This window comes from Lissotriton vulgaris, chromosome 1_1 (assembly GCF_964263255.1).
Source record: "Lissotriton vulgaris chromosome 1_1, aLisVul1.2, whole genome shotgun sequence".
Classification (NCBI taxonomy): Eukaryota; Metazoa; Chordata; class Amphibia; order Caudata; family Salamandridae; genus Lissotriton; species Lissotriton vulgaris.
The window spans coordinates 221645010-221657408 of NC_141685.1; positions in this window are offsets into that span (position 1 = coordinate 221645010).

Here is a 12399-nt window from a genome sequence, read left to right on the forward strand (position 1 = left end):
CCAACATGCATGATGCCACCCAAGCATGTACAGCACCATTATCATTTCAGCTTTAGGCTGACAGGTATTTCTTTCTTTTTCTACTTGTAGAGTAATGCCCTGATGAAGGGCTAAGGGATGGACAGCCCGAAATGCATTGGGATATGCGAATTTGATGAAACATGCATTGGATAATATGTTTTGATATTCTTGCAACCATGAAAACAATGTGTTGATACAGAGACTATGAACTAAAAAACTTTGAGTACTCTTTTTGTGTTAAAAAAACTTTATTAAAATCACTCAAGTGAAGAAGACTCATTTAGTCTTTAACGCAGTGCTTGGAGGAGACTTCCCCCTTGTCGGGGCAGCTTTGCAATAGACTTTGTTACCACATACGCTGTAGGGACCAGACAGCGACATCTCTACAGATCATAGCACAGATCACCATAGATGAACTGAGCAGTGCAAGCCCCATACATTTTCTTTGTTAGTCCACTCATCAACAGATTCTCAGAAGTTATCTTTCTTCAGAAGTCAACCGGATGTTTGCTCCTTTGTAGCTTCCTTGCCACACAATATTTAATCGGCTGCATATCAGGTTTTTCGCAACATTTCCCATGCGATATCTTAAGGCAGCCAGTATTTGCAGATGCAAGTGCACACTTATTTATTTTCCTCCTCTTTTATCTCACTTTGGAGCATATGTACATGAAACTGGTGGAGTGCTGTGTTATGCCAAAATTGGTCATGCCACACTTCGTCAGTTTCAAAACGCAGGGATGTGCCGTATTTACAAAAATACAGCACAACCCTGTGTTTCCCCTAGCGCTAATACTAATGAAGCTGCCTAGCACCAGCGCTGGCACACCAGCGCCATTTTGCTAGGGTGCGATTGATGATGTGTAGGGACACTTCCTGCAAATAAACAATCTTAACAGGCAATTTGTTCTATCCATGTGTGTTGCAGAATGCAGTACACGTTTGTTAGAAATGTGGGACTGTAGTTGGCAATGGCTAGCTCCAATATCCAAACAGGGACCCTTTTTCCTAAGTCAGGGCAAGTGGGCTACCCCTTTTGACAACCCCTGCTCAAGTCTGTGGTAACGTAGCACGAGCAGTTAGGCCTATCTCAGAGGCAGTGTGTGAAGCGTTTATGATACCGTGCAACAAGGCAGTAACGCCCCCAGAAAAGAACACCACTCAGGTAGGTATAGAAAAATAATATCTTTATCTAACAGTTTAACTCAAAACTCTCAAAGCCTTTCAACAACTACAATTCACTTCAACCCGCAGGGACTCAAAGAGGTAATAACGTATTCATCAACGCGTAACACTGACTGAGTTGAGGGCTGGGGCCTACATGACCCGTTGCGCACCAGATACCTGTCGCTGAAAGGGGAGACAGCACGCAGCTTCGCAAAGAAGCGGAGACAGTGACAGGCGGACTCCCAGCGACCCCAAGTCTTGCAAGCTGAGGTCCGCAGCGTGCACTCACAGTGATTTGGGCACTCGGGCACAGGCAGGCGTTCAGTGGCAGCAGCGCGCGGCTTTGGCGGCCCGGGCTGGTGGTGGCAATGACTCGAGTCGTGCAGCTCCTTGGTGGGCTCACAGCGGCACTAGCTCTCTATTTAGCTGTAGTGACCCACAGGACAAATCCAAAGGATACAAAGTGGTCGATTGTGCGGGCTCTCAGCGGCCACAGCTCTCTCTTAGCTGCTGCGGCCCGCGGGACAAATTATGATGATGCAAAGTAGCAAAGGGTGGTGGGCACTCAGCGGCTACAACTCTCTCTTGGCTGCGGCGGCCCACGGGACAAATCACAAGGGTGCACAGTAGCAAAGGATGTGGGCACTCTCCGGCTACAGCTCTCTCTTGGCTGCGGCGGCCCATGGGACAAATCACGAGGGTGCACAGTAGCCAAGGCTGTGGGCACTCAGCGGCTACAACTCTCTCTTGGCTACGGCGGCCCACAGGACAAATCACGCGGGTGCACAGTAGCAAAGGATGTGGGCACTCAGCGTCTACAGCTCTCTCTTGGCTGCGGCGGCCCACAGGACAAATCACGATGGTGCACAGTAGCAAAGGGTGTGGGCACTCAGCGGCTACAGCTCTCTCTTGGCTGCGGCCGCCCACGGGACAAATCACAATGGTGCACGGTAGCAAAGGGTGTGGGTACTCAGTGGCTACAGCTCTCTCTTGGCTGTGGCAGCTGAGTGGATTCAACAGGAGGTCCTAAGGTGCAGATTCCAGCGGCCCTCAGTGGCGGCAGCTCTCCCTCAGCTGCAGCGGCCCACACGGATCCTGCGGAAGGTTGGAGGGTACAGATTTAAGTGGGTTCTCGGCAGCGGCAGCTCTCGTCTTAGCTGCAGCGGCCTACCCGGCTTTAGCAAGGAAAGTTTCAACGGTGCAGAGTTAGGCGGGCGCCTAGCGGCGGCAGCTCTCTCTTAGCTGCAGCGGCCCGCACAGCTCCAGCAAAGGTTTAGAAGGTTTCAGTTCAGGTTCGAGCGGGCTCTCAGCATTGGCAGCGGCCCGCACAGGTTTAGCAAAAGTTTAGAAAGTTTCAGTTCAGGTTCAAGCGGGCTCTCAGCGGCGGCAGCTCTCAGCTGCAGCGGCCTGCACAGGTTTAGCAAAGGTTCAGAAGATGCCCAGTCAGCGGTCCTCACAGAAGAACTAGAGGCTTCAGATTACTCAACGGAGGCCTCACCTGCAAGCTGAACTCCTCGCACAGGAATTCCGACGGCTGACGGGGTGAAGTCTAATGTCCCTGAGACTTCGGCTGGAGGCTCTCTCGATCTAGGCCCTCGAGTAGTTTCTTCGGCAAGCTTGGTAAAAGTTGCAAAGTCCTTTCCTCTGTTTACTCGGACAGAGTTTCGTCTTGACATCCAGAAGGAAAACACTTGGCCAAAGTTCCAGCGCAGCACTTTATACCTACAAAGTCTTTGTTCTCTAAGTTTGCAAATCACTGTCTCCAGTCAGAACCAGTTCTGCGGGGTCGAGGAGCACTTGGTTTACGAGGCGACATCCTGCCCTTTCAGAATGAGGGGGCCTGCTATCAAACACCCAGTGGGAGGTGGAGCCATCATTCACCTTGCCAGGCACGGGCCTGCTCGGATCATAGAGCCACCCCACCCCACTCTCGGGATACCGATCTCTCTCTCTAGCCAGGTCTCTCCTAGCTGGCCCTGCTGCTCCAAAACCAGACGGCCAATACGCATACTCGCAAAAGCCTTCAGTATAGCTTTAGGCAAGAAACTATCACGTTTTCAGGAAAGGCATTCCACAAGATATGATACCTGAATGGTCTTTACTAAAAGGTGGCCCTACTTGGCCTGAGCATAAACATATCAAAGTCGGAGTTCCTATCGGGTTCCTAGGGCTGGATAGAGTGATAGAAAGTATTCCTTAACAAACAGGCTACACAGATGTAAGCATTAGAGTAATCCTTATTTACACAGTCATTTATGTACAGGCAGCATTCGCGCTGTGGTACTGATTAGCAGTGGTACAGCGCCCAGAACATCTACATCTAGCCAACATACAAGACAGGAAGAGTACAAGGGGAAGGGAGACTCACGCCATTGATGCCAGGTCTAACACGGTTGAAAGAGCAAAATACGAGGAGAAATAAAACACTTCTCCCGGTATCACATATTTAATACCAGATATTTCCTGCCCCATACCTTGAATATACAGGGCAGCGTCAAAAAGCAATGGGTGTTGTGGCGGAACGCCCACTGCAACATACATTGCCCGCCTTTTCTCACTAAGTGCTGCTTGAATAGGGGGATTATTTACAAGGTGGCATTAAGCCACAAGTGGCTTAACACTGCCTTGTAAATAAGGCGAAGGACGCCACCAGAACGTCGCAATAAGGGACATTCTACTGGCTTTAGCTCCTTGTAAATATGCCCCTTTGTGTTCCATCTCCAAAGCTCCCTCAATCTTTTTTTTATAACAAACTTTATTGTAATTGGTCATAATAACTCAGTTTTGCAATAATGATAACATAACCCTATCTAAATGAACCCCCATGCAAATTAACTGGTCTACCCACACCCACCCTTTGAGTATGACACTTCAGTCTCAGACTCAATCGAGGACTACATCGAAAGAACATCAACTCCCTATACCTACTATTCCCTGCTTGGCCCAGGCACACTGATGTGTTCCCTCGATGTTCAACTTATTTTCATGTATTTTTGTGAACACCCCTTACCTTGGTAAATTGATTTCCTATTATCTATCTTTCCTTTATCCATACCTCTCTCTTGCATAGACAACTCCAACCCAAGTTTAAGAATATAATAATTTTCAACTGAAACCCCTTCAATTTGTGTATAAATCTGCAACCGAAAATTGAACATTGGAAATCTTGCAAACCCTCCCCTCACTGAAAACCTCAGGTAATCAGTGAATCACTGTGTTTCATCACATAATGCATGTCTCTAATATAATGTGTTTAGTGCAGAGAGTTGAACAGTGTCCCTTCCCGCACAGCTTCACCTAGGTTGCTGCTGTCCCTGACACTTGCTGGTTGGATTTCGAGGCCCTCCTCCACCGATAGGCTCCCGCTTGCACTTCATCTCTAGTGGTCCAATGGGGAGCTTTTCTGCTCTGCTCCCTGTCTCTCTGTCTTCTGCCCTTTTGATCTCTTGTTCTTTTTTGTTTCACTTTTTGAAACTTTTTCAGCCCTCTTGTCTCTTTCCACATTTTGCACATTTTTTCTCCACGTGCCTGCCCCTGCTCACCCCCAGCTGGGCACCCCTCAAGTGCTGATTCACGCTTCCCACCTCCCAGCTGTCCAGCCCTCCCCCTCACAAAAAGGCACACCCATTCACGCCTGGACTGTGCCCAGCACCACGGACCTTGGTTCTCGGACCATCCACCGCTAGGATGCCAGAATCATCCATGCCCTCAACACCGGACACCACACTGCATGCTGTTAGGCATCACCCATTAACACCCAAGGCCCCTTTTCCTGCCAGAACTGCAGCTGCCTCTTTATCTGCCACAGCACACCTGCTCTTCCCACCGCAAGACCACCAGATAATGGACCCGACTGCCTCAACTGCATCCTGCTCAACACACTCACGCTGTGGAGATCAACCCTAACATCACCTTCCTCACAGAAACCGGCGTAATTCCAACTCTACCCCGAACATCGCCACCGCCATCCCAGATGGCTACAAGATCATTCACAAAGACCACGTCAACAAACCGGGGAGATGCATCATTATCGTACACAAAAGCAGCCTCGCCACACATGTGGATGACCACTCGACCAACATGAAGCACCTCCACTTCCAGGTCCAGGCCAATCCGAACACCCCCTCCATGGCACCCTCATCTAGAGACCCCCAGGACTCTGTCCACCCTTCAACAATTCCATCATCGACTTCATTGCACCCCACGCTCTTGCCTCCACAAACTACATCCTCCTCAGCGACCTCAGCTTTCTCCTGGGCAACTCTAACAACAAAAACACCTTGTCTCTGCTAGAGAACCTCGCCACCATCAGACTCACACAAAGGATCACCTCTCCAACTCACTGAGCTGGACACATGCCCTGTCCATCTTCTCCGCCAGGGTCAACATCACCTTCAACCACACCACTGATTTCCTGTGGAACGACCACCCCTGCATTCATTTCTCAGTTACCACATCCACCGTACATCACCACGCCCTCTGCTGCCTTGGCAGAGGTTGGAACTAGGTCGCAGAAGAACAACTCACCACCTGCCTCAGAAAAGAAAAACAACTGATATCCATGGAAGTCAATACCTCAGCACGCAGCCTTCACTGATGGCTCTCCAACTGCGCTGATACCCTGGCTACCCTGAAGAAAGTTCAAGCTAGCGACACCTCAATAAAACCAGCTGGTTCTCTTCCTGCCCTTCATCAGTACAGACGCACCTGTAGAGGGTACAAGAAGCAATGCAGGAGCTGCAAGACATCAGAAGACAACTCAGCCTTCAAAACCGCTGTCACCGCACACCATCACCTCATTAGAAAAACAAAGAAAGCAGGAAAATATCAACTCCAACCCACTCAACAGTAAAGAACTCTTTGATGTGGTCAAATAATTTGCAAGATCCAGCACAAAGACAGCAGATATCCCAAGACCACTGCAACAACCTCGGAACCTTCTTCAACCACAAGATTAAGGAGGTATAGGACAACTTCAACAGCCTCAACAGCCTTGATACTGAGGACCTTGCCACCCCACTTGCAGCCACCGCACCTGACACCAGACCCCAGAAGGCCTTCCTCAGCTAGACTCCCCCCACTGCTTATGACACCCACACGATCATGAAGAGCTCCCACTCCGGAGAACCCTCAGATACCTGCTCGCATCACATCTTCAACAGACCTGGCACCACCATTGCCTCCAAATTCTGCTGCACCATCAACAGCTCCATCAACTCTGTCACCTTCCCAGAAGACTGGAAACACGCAAAGATCAACCCCTTACTTAAAGAAACGATCTGCCGACCCAACAGAGCTCAAGAACATCAGACCCATCTCTCTTCTCCCCTTCCCAGCCAAGGTCATCGAGAAGGTCATCAACGCCCAACTTTCCAAGTTCATCGAAGCGAACCACATCCTGGACCTTACCCAATCTGGCTTAGGAAGCAGCCACAGCACTGAGACCACCCTCCTCGCTCTCATAGATGACGTCTGCACTCTCCTCGACCAAGGCAAAACTGCAGCCCTCATTCTCCTGGATCTCTCAACCGCCTTCGATACTGTCTCTCACCACATCCTTTGCACAAGACTCCATGATGCTAGCATCCAAGACAAAGCCCTAGAATGGATCTGCTTCTTCCTCACTGGCTGAACACAGAGAGTAAGTCTACCACTTTCCACTCCAAACCCACAGAGATCAGCTGTAGTGTGCCTCATGGCTCCTCCCTGAGCCCCACTCTCTTTAACATCTACATGGCCCTGCTCACAGCCATCATCAGGAACCTCGGATTCAACATCATCTCCTACGCTAACGACGCCCAACTGATTCTCTCCCTCACCAACAAACGCTCAGTCGCCAAGACTAACTTCCACGATGGGATGAAGGATGTCACTACTAGGCCTGGGTGGTGAACTTTGCTCCGTTCCCGGAGTTTGCAGAGTTTTCTGCACTCTGCATTCTGCGGAGCGCGGACTACCTCCTTTCCACTGGAGCAATTGAACCTCTACCTTACCAATTCCAAGTGCTTTAGCTCTCACTGTACTCTTGAGAAAACAGCCACATTTTAAGCCATTTTGTGAGCAGAATATGAAATGTGACAGTGTAGATAGAAAGTAGCATTGTAATTCTCAGTCTGGGTGTTAATATGGAAAATAACTCTCCCCAATTGTTTTGACAGTACAACTTCTGGGTAGTAGGCAGGACCATTGAATCCAGTTTTAGAGAATGAGTCAGCCTCTATAGGGTAAGCTGTTTTACAGTAAGATGTAAACTGTGGCAGATATGTGTGCATGGGAAAGGAACAGACCAATAGCACCTGGTGCAAAATTCTTTCCTTTGTGGCCTAGCTTGCTTGAACATGCTGAGGGAACAGCCAACATGAACTTCAGTCCGCCCACTATTAAAAGGTCTATCTTTTCTGAATTCCTCATCATAATCTTTATTTCAGCTGAGAGTCATAAAAGAACAAATAAACGCACATACAAAGTAAAATGCATACATTTTAAATCAAGCGATTGGCATCGAAGCAGCCAGTTACCAACAGTAAAAGTAGAATATAGTTCAAATGCAAACAATGCAATCATAAAACAATGAATAACCATCAATAAAGGTTTAGATAAAAATCATTGCAACTAGTGCTATCTCAAGCACTTTGATATGCATATATTGGTTTTCTTGCCCAGGGTAGTAAAGTGCCCATGCTACTACAAGGTTCAATGAGGGATACAACCATAAAACTGGTAGTTACCATAAATGGAAATTTAGATAGAAATTGGTACATCCAGTACTTTCATGGATCACATTTAAGAGTCAAAAAGATATACATATATTAGCTTTGTGTCCCAAGGCAGTAAAGTGCACTTGCTACCATGAGGGTAGGATCAATCGGGGAACCCAGCCTCTTGAGAGACAGAGGCAATATTTAACAGGCACATCTTTTACCTGATCCTCATCATTGATTGTAAATATTGTGAAAAGGCAAGGACAATATTTTGCCTCATGTCATATTTCAGTACAGCGAGTGCCTCAGTATATTGTCTAGCTGCCAAATTCCGCCACAGCAGGACTGTCCACCTTCTTCTCCCCTCTGAGTAGGCTAGGCAGAAAAACAGGGGGTGCTCCTTTGTTTCCTTGGTATCACCACAAGAGGGGCAAGTCGGCCTGGATGGATCACCTCTCCGAGCCCACCTGTGGTTAAAAGAAAAAAGGGGTAATGTGCCATAGCGGATTTGGAGGTTGACCTTTCGGGCAACCGCATGTTCAATCTCATCCAGAAACTTCTCCGCCCAGAAGGCATCCTTCACCAAAAGGAAGGCATTAGTCAGGACCCAAAGTAGGGTTGTGCCTGCATAAGGCTTTGTCTATGCTGGCGATAGTTTCCCTTGATAGTTAACTTGTTAATAGGCAGGGCTGATGGCGGGTCATTCCACAGTATCCCATTGCCTGACTTTTTGAGGGTTTCTCCGACAATCCTCGATCCACGGTATATTGCTAGAGCCAGGAAGGCACAGGATTGCTTCCAACCCCTGACGTTAGGAGAGAAGGTCAGGAGTGGCCCAAATGTTTCTCCTATAAAGGATTGGTCTCATGCCTATCCCTTCGGAAATTGACCTCGGCCCCATATTGATTCTAAGTGGGAGTGCTTACATGGAGGTTCAGCAATTGGTGCAGGAAGCGATTTTCTGCTACTATTAGAGCTGCAGAGTCCTTGTTACCCCAGAGTTCTATACCTTGTGACCGTGGGACTATGGCGGGCCGGAAAATCAGGCAAGGAAGTCGTATGTAGTGGGCAATGGTGGGTCTTTATTCGTGTCAAGAACAGAGTCAGTACAATGCGGGGGAGTGGTAGCACAGAAGTGAAGCTCAGGGCGAGGATGTCTCGTCTTCTCCTTCAGGCGATGGGAACGGATTCTCCGGGGAGGTCGAGAGCTGGGGTGGTCCTCGGAGGAAAGGGAGACAACAAAAGGAGCGGTTAGTCCAGCCGGACTTGTTATGGTACAATTCCGTAACCAACACCGGGAGTGTACAGGAGGTGAGAAGCGAAAGTGAGGGAAGGGCGGCGGGACGGAATCGGAAGGGAAGGAGAGAGAGAGAGAGAGTGTCTGGTGAGGGATCGTGAGGGGGAACCTATGAACTAAGTGCTGTATAAGTGATGACGTGCTATACAGAGTCTTTACAGTGAAGGCCAGGCCTCGTGCTGCTAATTAAAGAGAAACGGACAATATATACAAAGCACCTAGTGTGCTACAGAGGCAAATTCGGTAGTACTCACACGCTCCGCCGCAACTCCCAGTTGAGTTGCCGCCGCTCTTCAGCCTCCTCCTCTGGACTCCACCAGTCCTCGCTCCACTCATCTTCTCCTTTGTTTGCCTGGTCTGCTTCACCGTCGGTCCGAGCCTCCTGCCACGAGATCGCTGCTCCGACGATGTCTCTGTCCTTGCTTCCGCTTTTTCTTTGTTCCGGCGGCGATTCCGAGGAGGGACTTCCGGGGTCATGGGGTCGTGGTTCCGGGAGATGGCTGCTCCTGATTGGTTCCTAAAAGACAAAGAGGGGAGGGGTGCTGGTTGTCAAGGCTGTGTCCAGGGATGCCCCATTGCAGGTTGCCGCGAAGGGTGAATGTCCGAGAATGGGAGGTCCGGGCGGGGTCGGCGTTAGAACCATATCACACTTGTAGAGCAACAGCCTGAGCCTGTTCTTAAGTATATTGTATAAATGGAATCTGTGAGGCGGAATGAGCTTAGCCAGATGCTCTACACAGAGACTGAACAGACTGGGTGAGGGCTAGGAGCCCATGAGGCATCAGCCTTTAAAAAAAAAAGGAGTAGAGAGTAGAGCAGGCAAACCCACTGGACTCAACCAGTCAAGGAGTATACTTACCAAACAGGCAGTCCAAAATACTTGAGGCGACTCTAGTATTTGGGGTGCCTTCCTTCCCTGTATGAGTGAGTTTGAGTCTGAAATTATGAGAATGGATGATGATCTAATGGAATCTTGGTGTGTGTGCTGAGGGAAAGCTTGTGGAGAGTTGCAATTGGAGGGATGATGAAGCACTAGTTAGAGTTATAGAGCTGATACTGTACCAAGGCACTAAACTTGCCAGACACTTTGATTTTAGGTCACAGTGCATTACCCACAGAGCCATCTGACGAAAAAAAGTCTATTCCACCTGCAAGTTAAATACAGTACTCAAGAGTGCTTCATGACAGAGATAAGACCAGAACCTGTTCCTGTAAAACTCTCAGAAACAACCACCATGACTGACTGAAATCAGTGCAGGCCTTGGACTAGACATATATTTCTCTGGAAAGTCATAATAATGTTATCTGTTTCAGCAGCTGTAGATCATAAAATATCTTGTGACCCAGATATCATCAGGAAAGCTGTAGGTTATACCTACTAAAACAACCACAATCATGCCCCTACCCAGTCTCCTTAATGCTGACACATCATGCATCCATTGCAGAAAGAGATCTGCCACTGCCACCACGACTGGTGCTGCACATCATAAACCATGATGACATTACAATGGATGCCATCTTAGCTGTCCTTGACATGGGTCTTCCCTCGAGGCCCCAAACTGGCACTTCTACCAACTTCATGCCTGGACAATCCCAAGCATTTTGATTCTTGTAGTTCAGCAAAAGCTTGGATCAGTGTAGATCTCTAGTGCAGATCTCCCAGGCAGATCCCTTGTTTCTTTCTGTCTTGGCCCCTCCAAGGTTATATAGAGTGGCTGCCTCTAACTGCACGTAGTAAGATATTTGGAACTAGCACACAGATGAAACTCATGGAGACCTGCAGATATAACTCACAGTGTTTCTACAAGGTTTGCTTTGCCACCCACGGGTGACACAAGTCTACTTAGTTCAATGCACCAGCGCTGAATGTGAAAGGCAGGTTATTGTAGCCTCACAGAGCCCTATCCAAAACATTGTTGAAGTGCAGTTATTGCTGTTGGGCCTCTTCCAATCCCTATGAGAGATTCAGAGACACCATGGTACGAAAAACAAACCTATTTCGCTGCTCACAATATCACACACACTGCACTACGAAGAATAGACACTTTTACATAAAAGCATTTATTAGGAAGGAATACCCAGTTTCTCAGTATGTCTAAAACAACTACACAGGATATAATTAAAAACAGCAAGAAGGCACGTTGTAAGCAACAAGAACAAAATTAAAATGTTTAGCATGTATAGAATGCCATCTAAAACCTAACACCCTAAAACCAACTTCTATGCTCTACACATAGAGAGACCATGGAATGCAGAGATACTTTCAGTCTAAAGTTACTTAAGGAGAAGGGATGCACCACAGACTGTGTTGACAGTGGGGGTTGTTGATATCAGTGGAAGCATGAAGTGAGTGTTCCCTGCAAAGGGCAGACATGCTGCAGTAGTAGCCTTCCTCCGTACTCTGTTTTATCAGCACTGAGCAAAGATTTGCATCTTCAAAGTCTGCCGGTAGTAGGTGAGACCGTCTTCTGGTAGAATCTCAGGCGATAATCTGGGTGAAGGACCTCTTCCCTAAGTTGTCACATGGCAGTCCTTGTATACTAAATCATATCAGAGATTGAAATTTCTGACATAAGAGGATGTCAGTTTAGACTACACTATTTTGACTACGTCAGCACTTGTTCTTATTTGACCTTGACATGGTGATAAGTAGACCCTTGACCCAGACTAATGTCGTATCACTTATTATATTCATGTCATCAGTCAAACAACCTGACACTTTCATAGTTCCTAGAAAGATATATTCATATGACATCGGCGTCAAGTGGCAGACATGACTATGATTCTGCATAAATTGAGAAAGATGCTGACCTCCATGGTCTAAAATGGCAACGTCCATTGTCTAAAATGGCGACGGGGTCCATTTAAAATGGAGTCAGATGCGTCAAACCTTTTTAGCTTTATGTCAACCGCAGCTGAATTAATGTAACATACGAACACTGGATTTCTCACTCTTTTGCAGACTAAACACTTTAAACCTGTCATGCCATAATACTCTAGTTATTCTTGTACAACGCCAAAACCCCATAGGCCACCCTGCAGAACCATCTTTCCAACTAAACCCTTTTTAATTGTACAGCATACTAAGCATCCAACAAATATGCAAGAGGTATGAAGCGCTGTGCAAATGTAATCACAATTTATGTATTTATTTATTTATAGAATGAAAATCAGTTTCCATAGCTTTTTTCCAGCACTGCATGTAGATTCTGT